At 40.5% G+C, this 14,982-nt stretch overlaps 1 protein-coding gene across 1 annotated transcript in view; it reads left to right on the top strand.

Annotated features, from left to right (window-relative positions):
* LOC108170774 (protein EARLY FLOWERING 4-like) overlaps positions 1 to 12,306 on the top strand; it is a 28,381-nt gene extending 16,075 nt beyond the window's left edge. The window contains exon 3 of the transcript XR_011573473.1: positions 11,971 to 12,306. The gene's annotated coding sequence lies outside the window, so the exon portion shown is untranslated. The remainder of the gene's footprint in view (positions 1 to 11,970) is intronic.
* Positions 12,307 to 14,982: the final 2,676 nt, after the last annotated feature.

Here is a 14,982-nt window from a genome sequence, read left to right as displayed (position 1 = left end):
ATACTATAAAGAGGTGTTCGAAACATGTTCTAAATATCATATCGTCATCCATCAGATATTCTATAAGAACACGGGTTATAGGAAAAATAGTAATAATTCAAAGTAGCCTCAGCAAGCATGTTATCTCACAAAACGTTTCATAAAACGTAATCATCAAATCATGCTTTTCATGTATGCATTTCTACTATAAAACATGCATTTTAGAAGGGGTCCACTCACAGTACTTCGCCGTCGAAAAGTCACGCAGCTAGCAAAGACAGAAACGCCACTATAATTGCCCCTAAGCACATAAAGGGGTCTAATTAATAAAACTCTATTTTAACAATTGAATTTGGGAAAACAGACGTCAAATTACCCTAAGAAGAGTCCCGGACGAAAACCCGAAAAGTAAACCCTAAAGTCAACGTTGACCGGGGGTCAACGGTCAAATTAGGTCTAACGGGTTTTAGGCTTGAAATCTGGATTAAGGTTTAGGGTTTTAGGACTTGGGTTAGGGTTAGGTTAAGGGCTAAAAGGGTTTGGGTTTTAAAAGGGAAATGAGTTTGGATTTAGGGCTTTCACAAATGAGGCCCAAGGCCTTTTAAACAAATAATAACAATATACTAAAAACAAAATAAAATAAAAGGAGGTTGGGTTGGGTTTCTAGGTAAAGGGGTTTAGGTTGGTTTTGGGTTGGGCTCGGCAGAAAGGCCCAAAGGCCTTGGGTTGGTGGGTCGCCGGATTCAAAGGGAGGAGAAGGCCGGAATTCGGCCGGAAAAATACCCAACTTTAAACGGCCATAACTTTGTCAAAACTCAACGAAATCAAGCGAGACAAAAACGAAAGTTGTATCCCTTGAAGAGACGAAGAGAATGGTACCTGACACGACATCTAACTCGCCGTGGTTTGTCCGGAAAACGCCTCGAAAGCCGTCGGACTCGCCGGAAACTGGGTAAGATTCAAATGGATATAACTTCTTCAATACTCAACGAAATTAGGTGAAACAAAAATGAAAGTTGTAGTACTCAGCGAGACGAAGAGATTGATACCTTGCACGCCGGTCAACTCGCCGTGGTTTAGCCGGAACCCGAGTTCGTTTTCGTCCTAAAACCTCAAAAAATCACGAATAAAACTCAGTTAAAACCCATTCCAGTAGATTATAGGACGAAAAAGGGAAGGTTTGGAGCTTACCTCACCGGAAAAATATAAAATTTCACCGGAGTTCCTTTTTCCGGTTTTCTTGGGTTTGCTGCACGGGACAGAGGGAGAGAGAAGAACGAGATGGTGATGGACTTCCTCGCGCGGGGAGATGGGTGCGTGCGTGCGTGCTGCTGCGGTGCAGAGAAGAGGGAGAGAAGAGATATGAGAGAGAGCCGAGAGGGAGAGAGACAGGACAGACAAGAAACAGAAAAGAAGAAGAAAGAAGAAGGGAGTTCACCGGGGGGTGTTAACAAACCAACTGTATGGAAGAAACTTAGAGAAGAAGATATCGAACACAGAGAAATAGAGAGAGAAAGTAGAGAGGGAAAAATAATCTTGTTATTTCTTTTTTTCCTTATGTTTTTTACAACACTCAACTCTTATAAATACAACACACCTTATGACTACCATTCACAACTCTAATACAATTATGACACATGGCATAGCTATATCCTAACATAGCTATATTCTAACATTCCCCCTCAAGCTTATGCTAGGAAGAACCAAGCATAAGATTGTTACAATGGGAGCTAAATAGAGGAGAACATAAGCCCTTGGTAAAGATGTCAGCATGCTGCTCGGAGGATGCAACAAACTGCAGAACAATGGAACCTCGTTGAACACGTTCTCGAACAAAATGGCAATCGATTTCAATGTGTTTAGCTTTAGAATGTAAGACCGGATTGGTTGCCAGTGCCATAGCAGAAATATTGTCACAGTGGAGAAGAGGAACTGCGGAACAGGGAAGATGCAAGTCCCTTAGTATTTGTTGTAGCCAAACCACCTCAGCAGTGGTTGTCGCCATAGCACGATACTCAGCCTCGGTAGATGAACGACTAACCGCGTGCTGCTTCTTAGAACTCCAAGACACAGGATTATTACCGAGGAATACTACAAAACCTGTGGTGGATCTCCTATCATTAGGATCCCCAGCCCAATCAGCATCCGAATATGCTTTAATATCCATATTTCCTGGTTGAAAACACAAGCCAAGGGTCATGGACCCTCGAAGGTACCGCAAGATGCGTTTAACAGCAATGAAATGACTGTCCAGAGGTGAGTGCATGAATTGACAAACTTGATTGACGGAGTAGGCAATATCCGGTCTTGTAAATGTCAAATATTGGAGAGCACCAACAATGCTGCGATAGAGACCCGGATCATGAAACTGAGGACTACCATGATTCAGCAGCTTCTGATTGGGATGACACGGAGTGATACACGGTTTGCAATCCAGCATGTGTGTCTTAGTAAAAAGATCAGTAACATACTTGGTTTGATGCACCAGGAAACCTGTAGGTCGATAATCAATCTGAAGACCAAGGAAATAGTGTAAAATCCCGAGGTCTTTCATATCAAACTCAGCTGTTAACTGATCTATGACAGCTTGAATTTAAGAATCACAATCACCACTGAGAATTATATCATCCACATATAATAACAGTACAACAATAGACTGACCATTCTGCTTCACATATAATGATGGATCAGCATATGAGGGTTTAAAACCCAAGGTAAGAAGAAACCTGGAAAATCGATCATTCCAAGCTCGAGGAGCTTGTTTAAGACCATAGAGAGACCGGTCCAATTTGCACACAAACCCAGGATGAGCAGGATCAACGAAGCCTTGCGGCTAAGACATATACACCTCTTCATCAAGAAAACCATGAAGAAATGCATTCTTAACATCTAACTGTTTTAATTGCCAACGCTTTGTAGCAGCTAGAGACAACAGAAGTCTCACTGTGGTTGGCTTGACAACAGGACTGAAAGTTTCGTGATAGTCAAGACCGGCTTCTTGGGAAAAACCCTTAGCCACCAACCTGGCCTTGTATCTAGCAACCGAACCATCCGGATTACTTTTGATCTTATATATCCATTTACAGCCAACCAAATTCTTGTTAGGTGGAAGAGGAACTAATCTCCAGGTTTTCTGCTTCACAAGAGCAGCCATTTCATCCTCCATAGCTTGTCTCCACTCAGAGGTCTGAATAGCAACCTTGAAAGACTGTGGCTCAGTGATAGAAGAAGATTGTACCTGAGCAAGAAGAGCCTTCTTTTTGAAGATACCAGATTTCGACCTGGTTTGCATTGGATGTGTATTGATTTGAGGCACTGGAACATGATGCAGTGCTTGAACTTGAGAAGTAGTAACATCAGGATGAATATCAGCATGCTCCACAGACGGTGGAATTGTGGCTTCAGTAGGTACGCAGGGAGAAGAGACAAGATCACCAGGTATGGAGTAAGATGATTGAGTAATAGAAGGAGACGCTGTGGTAGAGGAAGAAGAAGAAGGAAATGGACGACGGGGAAAAGGAATGGAAAGAACAGGTGTATGTTGAAATGTATTTGGGTGAGGTATAATCGACGGTGTCAATGATGGTGAACTAGAAACAGAACCTGGTAAGCTAGGAAATGTATCTTCATCAAAAACAACATGCCTAGAGACAATTAGTTTATGGTCTTGGATAGCATAGCAAATATATCCTTTGTACTGAGATGCATAACCCAAAAATATGCACTGTGTAGTTTTTTGCTCCAGCTTGTTGTGTCTATAGGGTTTTAAAGTAGGGTAACATGCACAACCAAAGACTCTTAAACGATCAAGCCTAGGTGGAGAGTGATATAACTTTTCGAATGGGGAATGCATATGTAAAACAGGTGTAGGCATTCGATTGATAAGAAAGGTAGCTGTGGCACAAGCATGAAACCAAAACTGTGAAGGAAGAGAGGCTTTTTGTAGTAAAGTAAGGGCAGTTTCAACTATGTGACGATTTTTTCTCTCAACCAACCCATTTTGTTCAGGAGTATAGGGACAAGACTTTTGATGCAAAATACCCTTGGTTAGAAGAAACTTTTGAAAAAAGAGATCCAACAAACTCTCCACCACCATCACTTTGTAAGACTTTGATAGTAACAGAAAATGAATTGTGAATGAAAGCATGAAACTGAATAAAGGTTTCACAAACTGCAGCTTTATTCATGATTGGAAAAATCCATGTATATCTGGTACATTCATCAATGAAAGACACATAGTACCTATAACCCTCTATAGACATGATAGGTGCAGGACCCCACACATCGGTGTGAATGACTTCAAATGGTACAGTGGACTTAGATGCTGCTAATGGAAATGGTAATTTGGTAAACTTGCCTTGTAGGCAAGAGGTACATGATTGAGGAACATAATGACAACTAAAAGAAATATTGGCCTTACTAAGAGCAGACTGAATTACAGAATTGGTGGGATGGCCCAATCTGCAATGCCACAGGGTAGTATTAACTTTCTGGCCAAGATAAGCAGCAGGTTTGAGTTGAGGTTGTTTGAGCAAAGGAAGTGGGTAAACAGCATTGTTAGTCAGTTCTTGGAAGAGAACCTGGTTGGTGACCTTGTCCTGTATACACACAGAAAACTCATCAACAATGCATCGACAATTATTGTCCTTACGTAATTGATGCATGGAAAGTAAATGTTGAGATAATTGAGGAACATGAAGCACTGTTTTTAACTGAAGTTTATGAGAATGAGTAATAAGAGAAGACTGTCCAATATGTGAAATGTGTAAACCTTCACCATTAGCCCCAGTTACAGTTTCAGTGGACGGATATGGGGTAGGAGCTTGTAGACATGATAGATCAGATGTCATATGATTGGTAGCACCAGAATCAAGCAGCCAATACTCTTGCGGAGGGGCAGAAGGGGAGAAATTGGTTCGTGCAGTGAAAGCAACAGGAGATGGAGCTTGTTGTTGTGACATGTTCTGATGCTGCACATACGATGGATTCATTTGTTGAACCGGAACATGAGCTTGAAATTGTTGAGACTGATATTGTGGAACAGGAGCAGGAGCCTGAAACTGGTGAGACGGATACATAGGCTGAGACATGGGCATAGTAGAAGTACCCCTGTCGAAACATGTAGCTGCAGTGTGACTAACCCTATTGCAGATTTGGCACCCACGCTGAAAACAATGGAGTGCAGAGTGTCCCTTTTTATCACAAATTTGACAGACCAACATAGGATTATAAGATTGTGGAGTTGGAAAACTAGATTGTGATTGAGACTGAGCATTGGTTTGAACAGACCCCTGATAACCTAAGTGAAATTTCTTCCCTTTTCCTTTGTACTTGAAATTTTGCCCCCTGAAATTATTATAAGTGCCAGATCCTGCTTGGGACACAAATGCATAAGGACCATGTGGAGCTTGAAGAAAGAGTGACTGAAACTGTGGAAGTTGAGGTAGTTGATGTACCGGAGCCATGTTAGGCATTGGAGCTAGTTGGGGCATTTGAGGAACCTGACAAAATGATGAGCCAGTATCATAGTTACCCGCACTAGATTTGGTACCAGACGACCCTCCAAACTCATGTATGGAACCAGATCTATTAGCATACATTGCAGCCATTAGAGGTTGTTTGAGACTTTCTTCAAGTGTTGATTCTTCTGCCTTCAACTGGGACCTAAGCTCCTGCAGGGACACAAGATTTTCTCTTCCTCGAATAACAGCCTTAATAGTGTTGTATTCAGTCGGTAAGCCTCTGAGAGCAACTATGACAATATCTTCATCAGGAATAGCAACACCCACTGCAGCTAACTGGTCTCTACAATCTTTGATGCGTTGAAGATAAAGATCAATCGATTCAGCCCCTTTCTTAATATTCTGGAGATCAATTTTCATCTGGACAATACTTGTTCTAGTCATTCTCGAGAACCTCTCTTTCAAGTTAAGCCACATTTCCTTGGAGCTTTGACACCCAATGACACTCGATAAGGCAGCAGGAGACAAAGTAGCGGTGATAAAAGTCATCAAGGCTTTATCATGAATCTTCCAAACTTTATAGGCATCAGTGATAATAGCACGATTAATCACAGGGCCATCTTCAGTAGTCATATATTTCTCAGGACAGGGGATAGAGCCATCAAGAAATCCCATAATACCATTACCTTCTAACAGTAAATCGAGTTGAAAATTCCATGTGATATAGTTAGAATCATCTAACTTGACTGTTACTGTATTGCCAACACTTGGTATTAGGGAAGAAATAGGAGACTGTGTAAGAGCTAATTGGGCTGTGGTCACCATGTTTAATCAAGACACAACAATCTCGACACCAATAGAGAAGTAATCAAGTACTAATTTAATCACCACACAACAATCCGTGTGTCAATCAGAAGTAATCAAGAACGAACAATTAACAGAAATCTCCAACTCCAATACAATTCAGAAGAGCAACAAGAAATTCAACAAAATCACCACACGAATCGGAACAAGACGATAAAGAATTCGACCAATACCTTCAGCCAAGACGACGATCAACAACGGCAACTACTGCACAAAGAGCAACCGACTTCGATCAACCCAGGCAAGAAAACTCCAAAAACCTAGGGTTGCAGAAACCAAGATTCACCAGAGACCACAAAACAACGACCAATCGACTTCCGACGAACAAGCGAACACCACCGGAACAAAAACGACGAGACGCGGAAGCACCAAGATCACCAAGCGACGACGTCAGCCATTGCCGGCGATGATACCATGTTAACAAACCAACTGTATGGAAGAAACTTAGAGAAGAAGATATCGAACACAGAGAAATAGAGAGAGAAAGTAGAGAGGGAAAAATAATCTTGTTATTTATTTTTTTCCTTATGTTTTTTACAACACTCAACTCTTATAAATACAACACACCTTATGACTACCATTCACAACTCCAATACAATTATGACACATGGCATAGCTATATCCTAACAGGGGGGACAGAGAGAGAAGAGAGAAGAGTGAAGGGGGTGCTGCCACGTGGCAGCTTGTGGGAAAGAAAGGAATCCATTTTCAGATTGGGTAGATAAAATGGGACAAAATTGATATATTTAAAATGTTTTGGGATAATTACATACATATATCTTTATAAATAGGGGGTGGGTGTTACAGAAGGTACTACTGTAGCTCCGTTTCAGAGAATGAGTTGTTGCTCCTTTCATTGGTTAGTTCTCACTCCATCAAAGTGTTATTGTTGTAATAGCTTTGAGCTTTATATAGAGAAGAAATTAATCACTATATTTCTTTCTCTATTTGTTTCTGTGGTGTGTGAGAGCTATTGGGTGTATTGGGTTATTTGGGTTGTGAGATTGCCAACACTTTGTAGACTCCCATTTGGTTGATAGTGGATTATTGGGTGAGCTCCTACTGCTCCGAGGACGTACTCCAGTTACACTGACTGTTGAGGAACCTCATTAAAATCTTGGTGTCTTTAATATTTTGTTCTTGAATTTCATTTGATATATTTCCTGTGGGTTATCAAGAGTTGGTTCCATAAGGTTTGGTGTTATCCTAGCACAACAATTGGTATCAGAGCACTGGTTGCTCTTGGGTACTGTCTAGTTGCCAAAGATGTCAGACGGGCAAGATGAAAATCCTTTTGGTAGCAGCTCCGGGTTTGCAAGAACTACGGTGCAAAATGCAAAGTTCGAAGTGGAAAAGTTTGATGGAACAAACAACTTCGGGATGTGGCAATGTGAGGTCAAAGATGTGTTGGCTCAACAAGATCTACTTGCCGCTTTGGGAGAGAAGCCGGAAGCTATGTCGAAGCCGGAATGGGAGAAATTAAATTTGTGGGCTTGCTCTTCAATTCGGTTGTGCCTTGCAAAAACTTAGAAGTATTTTCTGATGCGGGAGACATTAGCAAGTGTGTTGTGGCAAAAATTGGAAGACAAGTATATGACAAAGAGTGCAGAGAACCGGCTACACTTGAAGAAAAAACTCTACCGCTTCCAATACAATGAAGGTACAAAAATGATTAGACACCTTGATGCTTTTAATAAGTTGATTGCCGACTTATTAAATTTAGATGAGGATATTAAGGATGAAGATAAGGCCTTAATATTGTTGAATTCATTGCCGGACTCTTATGAGCATTTTGTTACCACTATTATGCATGGTAAAGAAACTGTGAAATTTGAAGATGTGTCAAATGCCTTGATGAATTATGAAATGAGGCATAGAGATAAAAATCATGATAGTACCTCTGAAGCTTTATTTGTTAGAGGTAGATCATCGGAGAGAATATCATCTTCTAGCAGGAAAAAATAACAGTCTCGACCTAGAGGAAACTCTAAAGGTAGAAAAACTTTGGAAATGGATGAATGTGCCTTTTGTCATAATAAGGGCCATTGGAAGAAAGATTGTCCTAGGTTGAAGACCAAAGGCAAAGAAAGTTCTGAAGCTAATGTTGCTGAGGTTGAAACAGAATTTTCTGATTTTTCTTTAACCACTTCCTCATCATTTGATTGTGCTACTAAGTGGGTGTTGGATACGGGTTGTACTCATCATATGACTCCTCATAAGGATTGGTTTTCAAGCTTGAAAGAGTTTGATGGTGGCGTTGTGTTCATGGGAGATGACAATCCTTGCATAACAAAAAGGATTGGTACAGTTCGTTTGAAATTGTATGATGGCATGGTTAAAGAGTTGACAGGTGTTCGGTATGTACCGAATTTGAAGAAAAATCTTATTTCTTTGGGTACTTTAGAATCCAAGGGCTTCAGGTTTCATTCAGATGGACAGACATTGAAAGTTACTTATGGTGCACTTGTTGTGATGAAAGCTCCTCGATGTGGCCATTTGTATCTATTGCAAGGAAGCACTGTGACAGGTGAAGCATCTGTAGTCTCAGAAAATATGGGCACATCCGATTCTGATACTACTAGACTGTGGCATATGAGATTAGGTCATGCCGGTGAGAAAGCTCTACAAGGGCTTATGAAACAAGGTATTCTAAAAGGTGCCACGACTTGTAAGCTTGATTTCTGCGAGCATTGTGTCTTGGGGAAGCAAACTAGAGTGAAGTTTGGTACTGCTGTACATCAGACGAAGGGCATTCTTGATTATGTGCATTCGGATGTTTGGGGTCCTACAAAGACTCCCTCTTTGAGTGGTAGACATTGGTTCGTGACCTTTGTTGATGATTATTCAAGAAGGTCTTGGGTCTACACTATGAAGCACAAGAGTGAGGTGTTGAGCATTTTCTTGGGTTGGAAGAAAATGGTTGAAAACCAGACTGGGAGAAAGATTAAAATTTTGAGATCAGATAATGGTGGTGAATACACATCCGATCCTTTCTTTAAAGTTTGCAAAGAGGAAGGAATTGTGAGACATTTGAGTGTTCGGGGAACTCCACAACAAAATGGAGTTGCAGAAAGATTGAATCAAACCTTACTTGAGAAGGTTATATGTATGTTGTCTCAGTCGGGTTTAAGCAAGTCATTTTGGGCAGAGGCAGTTAATTATGCATGTCACATCATCAACCGATTACCCTCAGCTGCTGTTCAGGGTAAGACACCAATGGAGGTATGGACTGGAAAACCTTCTTCTGATTATGACTATATATGTATTTTTGGTTCACCTGCTTATTTTCATGTGACTGAAAATAAACTTGATCCTAGAGCCAAAAAGGCTATCTTTCTTGGTTTTAGTAGTGGTGTCAAATGTTACAGGTTGTGGTGCCCAGAGATGAAAAAACTTGTAATCAGCAGAGATGTGACATTTGATGAAAAAAGTATGTACAAAGTCTCTGAGAAGAATGTGAAAGATGTCCAATAGGTGGAGCTTGAGAAAGTTGCCTCTGGTACTTCAAATCCTATTTCCGCTGATGTCGAAGCCACTACAAGTGAAGAAGTTGGAGACCATGAGGATGTTGAAGAAGTTGAACTTGAAGATTCTATTCAAGTTGAAAAAGAAGTTTCATCTCAAGAGTCTATTGCCAAGAACAGAGGAAAGAGACAAATTACCAAGCCAGCTCAGTACAGTGACTATGTTTCTTTTGCTCTTCCTATTATCACTGGTGAGATTCCATCCAATTTTGAGGAAGCTATTGAGAGTGAAGAAAATGAGGGGTGGTGCAATGCCATGGGTGATGAGATGAATTCTCTCTTGAAGAACAAGACTTGGGAGTTAGCTAAATTGCCTAAGGGCAAGAAAGCTATCGGTTGCAAATGGGTGTATGCCAAGAAGGAAGATGTTGATGAGAAAAGCAATGTGAGATTCAAAGCAAGATTAGTTGCTAAAGGGTATGCACAAAAGGAGGGCATTGACTACAATGAAATATTTTCTTCGGTTGTGAAGCACTCCTCAATTCGTATCAGGTGGAGGTACATTGTGATAGTCAGAGTGCCATTTATTTGGCTAAGTATCAGGTTCATCATGCGAGGACCAAGCACATAGATGTGCGTTATCATTTTGTTCGTGAAATTGTTGGTGAAGGGGAAATCATTCTCCAGAAGATTCCAACTAAAGACAACCCTGCTGATATGTTGACTAAGGTTGTTGGTGTAGCCAAGTTTGTTCATTGCTTGAACTTGGCTTACATTTTGCCTATATAAAGAAGGCGTTGAGCAGTAGGAGTTTTTGGAGCATTAGACTCGGCATGAGTTGTTCTCTTGCTAGTGTTTGGGAGTAACTTTTGTGTTGATTGTGTTGGTTGGCTTATCATGGTGTTTTCAGAACTTGGCCAAGGTGGAGATTGTTGAATTAGTGGCCAAGTGACCAACTTTTGATTAAACAAATCAAAAAGAAAAAAAAAAGACAACTTGATTATGTCCCTTCCATGTTTTGGGGAGGAAAACATGGAACCTTGTCTAAAGTCCTTTTGTTTTTTCTTTGGCTCATGTGAAAAGCCACGAGAAGGCTAGGTTATGAATAAGGGCAGCTGCTGCCCTTTTGTTTTAAGTGAGCTGAAAAACAGAGAGCAGCAGAGAAGAAAAGGGAGAGAAAGAAGGTACTGTTGTAGCTCCGTTTCAGAGAAGGAGTTGTTGCTCCTTTCATTGGTTAGTTCTCACTCCATCAAAGTGTTATTGTTGTAATAGCTTTGAGCTTTGTATAGAGAAGAAATTAATCGCTATATTTCTTTCTCTATTTGTTTCTGTGGTGTGTGTGAGCTATTGGGTGTATTGGGTTATTTGGGTTGTGAGATTGCCAACACTTTGTAAACTCCCATTTGGTTTATAGTGGATTATTGGGTGAGCTCCTACTGCTCCGAGGACGTACTCCAGTTACACTGACTGTTGAGGAACCTCGTTAAAATCTTGGTGTCTTTAATATTTTGTTCTTAAATTTCATTTGATATATTTCCTGTGGGTTATCAAGAGTTGGTTCCAGAAGGTTCGGTGCTATCCTAGCACAACATTAAATGTTGAGCTGGGAGAGGAAACACAAGTTTTGATTGACAAGGTAAGGTATTCCAAATTTCCCCAAAACATTGAACTCATGCACACAATGTTATTGTCCGCCACCATTAACGACTCTTTTGTTATTGTTTTCTTGTACATGAAGTAAATGATCAGTGGGATCAAACCCTGAACCCTCCATCACATTACCAATTTACCATCATCATAAATTAACCGTTGTTATGTATATTGAAGTTTTCATCGGAAAAAGGAGAAAGACAACCTAACCTTGCTTTTGATATGCATTCAAGATAGCGTGAGTTTATTGTTCTTGCGGTTATGTACTCTTTGAATAGGAATCATTTGTACAGGGCTAGATAAGTTATTGGGAATTCTTTTAAATGAAAACTAATGAAAATGGCTTGAAAACTTTGAGTTTTAATGATAAGGACAAAATAAAGGATAAAGTGAATAGTACCAGGATTGACTTTTTAGTGTAAAAATGTGGTTTTTCGTTAAAGTGAACAGTACCGGGTGCTTTTCGTTAAAGTTCCCTTCTTTTAATGGTTTCGGTACCTCAAATAATCTCTCACAGATGTATTGGCGCTGCAGTTTTTTTTCTTGGCCAGAACGAATGGAGAGCTCCCCCCTCTATCCACCCAGCTCTTTGGTCTTAAGAAGGATGCCGAAGGCAGGGCTAGTGAATGGAGTGAAGTCATTACAACGTAACCGTACTAGAAGGTGCGGATGGATCAACAAAGACTAGAATAAACATATAATAACGGATTCTAAATTGTAAGCAAGCATCCAACCTAAAAAGGAAATGGGCTAGAATTATGAACTTCTATAATCTGATGATTTGATTGATTCAATATCAATTAACCAAGAAAGGAGAGTTGAGGGTTGGATCCAGTGTATCCATATATTTCGATCAGAAAATAATCAATAGAAAGAATTTCCAAGAATTTTCATATATTTGACGTATATGATAATAACACACTTAAGAAAAATGTAATAAATTTTCCAAGACTTTTATTCTCTCAAGCTAGCTTCGAGAGAGAGGGAAGCCAATTCCATGGCGTCTGGAGGGGAATAAAACAAACAACAAGCTGCATGGAAATACACGTGTAAGATGTGTTTCACGCGTCTTCAATTGGGATTGCTTTGGATCAGATAGACTCAAAACTATCGTTTGACCAAAAAAAAAAAAAAAACAAAACAAAAAAAACAATGCAGGTCATGATGATGACGGGATCGTTATACATTGTTAGATTAACACTCAGTGGTGCAACGACAAATGTGCCTGGATGTCTGAGTGCTGCATGAATAGATGTACCATGGTGCAACGACATGGATTGTCTCAAGCGACGTGGTGGTCCTGTTACTGGGATGTCTTTGAATGTTGTAGGGGATATTATGATTTCATTATGCTCTTCATGATCGCTTATTTGTCCTTTGGATCTGAATTGGTTCTATATTTATGTGATTAAACTTTTCCGAACAAACGTGTGACCGATCTTTTATTGGCTCCGACAGAATATTTACCGCCATGGATTCGTTCAGTACTGTAATGCCAATGAGTTCGTGTGCTTAACCAATCAATTACACGTTCATCATTATAAAGAATTTACTCAGGAATTAACTCAATAACAAGAAATCAAAGAAACATCTTATATTATATAAACTACGAAAGAAATTACAATCTCTAGCAATCGAAATTAGACAGCCGCAGCCGTAGTCACAATTACATCTTATATATAAACACCTTTAGATAGACTTAAAAAGAAATTACAATCTCTTGCCGTCGAAGTTTGATAGAACGTCTCCTCTACTGATCACTGAACACAATTGCCCATCCACAAACAATCGTTCCAACACGTCATCCCATCCAACGGCAAAGGCACTTGAGTTTCGTCAATCTGAGGCAGCTTCTCTTGTGACCATGCAGATCCACAGTCTAATGGTGCGAACAAATCGTCGAGGTCAAAAAACATTTCTTCACCGCTCTCAATAAGAAAGTCTTCATCCTTCAAAAGCGACTCACCACCTTCGCCGACCAAGCTTCTCGAGACATAATCATGATCAGAAAAACTTGCAGGCATCGTACTACCGTCAATGTTGCTTATGCACTGCTGATCATGATCAATAGCGTCACTAATCATCTTGTAATTGCTTTCATCGAAGGGCAGGACAGGAGCACTGCTAGTACCAGGGCAGTTTTGTAGTTCCTCAATGGTATGGGTGATCACGCTAGTAGTATTTTGCGAACCCACTTTGTTTCTTGCCTTTGTTTTTGCTGGCTTCTCTTTGACTTCTTTTCTTGCTCTCTTTTTCGCCGGCTTCTCCATGACTTCTTTCCTTGCTCTCTTTTTTGCCGGCTGCTTGTTCACTTGTTGGGTTGAATTCGAACAATTCTTCTTGTTTCCGCTCCTAGAATTCTTTTTAATTCGGCAGAGAACTACCTTCCCAATTTCGTGATCGGAGTCATCAGCGCAACCAAACACACTAGGAAGAATGCTGTACTCTTCCAAGAGCCAGTCACCGTCATGCTCACACCCTTCTTTCTCATACCGCAAATTCCTCTTTTTCCCAATAGCTTTTTCATTCTCCAAATCCTTAACCGGCTTTGAATTGGATTCGCTCCACGTACCTCCGGCGTCAATTTCACGTTTGATGCGCGCCTGGCTTCTAGCCGTGAGTTGGCAGAAGAAGTACAAATCTTGATCTTCAAGTCCCGGTCCGCCGAAATTCTCCCAAACCACCCACGGTGGAGTCTTGCCGAAGAGGTCGAACTCGTATATTAAATTCTCGCAGTAGTCTCTGTGGAGGACTCTGTTGTAAAGGAAGAAACTGATCAATTCCTGATCGGTCGGATGAAACCGAAAACCCAGCGGCATTCCGTTAGAACCCAGCAGCTGATTTTCATAAAAACCCAGCGGCACAATACCACCATAACCCTCCTTCTCCATTGTCAAGACCTCGTTAGGGTTTCTCTCAGTTGTTTCGGACACTATGTTGGTGCGAAATCGTATGAGATCTTTCCTTACCCGGGTAGGTGATTATATACTTTTTCTCCCCAAGTCTCTGCCGTTTGATTAAATCTCATCTACGGCTGGGCGAGTTTCACGTAAGTAGCCGTTGGGTGTGCAAAAGATTCTGAAATATCCTACAGTGGATAGGAAAAGTATATACATTTTGTCCCGGTTTGTTCGCGGAGCACCGCCGCTGTGCCGCCACTGGAAGTCGGAAACCGTGTTGGATAAAATCACTATTTGTGTGTTTCAACTTTGAACTCGGGAAGAGCCTACGCTTGAGTACTTGTAAGTGTTCTGGGCAATCCTGACCCGTTGGATCTAATCCCATCCCACGGTGGATGAGTGTGTTTTAATTATCCCAACGGAATATACAAAAGGGTAAAAGGAAATTTCAATGTTGGAAGTTATATTTTAGTGCAATAGCCAAATTTGTTGTGTCGCCAATAATTTTTAAAGGAAATTTTATTTAAACCCATTTAATCTTTTTTTACACCCAACTTAAATTCAATATTGGAAATTAATAATAAAACTCAAATTTATCAATAAACCCAAACACTATAATTAAACATCACTCTTTGTTCTTAAAGTATAATCCTCCGGTTGGAA

Source organism: Malus domestica, chromosome 11 (genome assembly GCF_042453785.1).
Source record: "Malus domestica chromosome 11, GDT2T_hap1".
NCBI lineage: Eukaryota > Viridiplantae > Streptophyta > Magnoliopsida > Rosales > Rosaceae > Malus > Malus domestica.
Note: the sequence above shows the minus strand (reverse complement) of the source record. Positions and strands in the feature narration are given on the sequence as shown.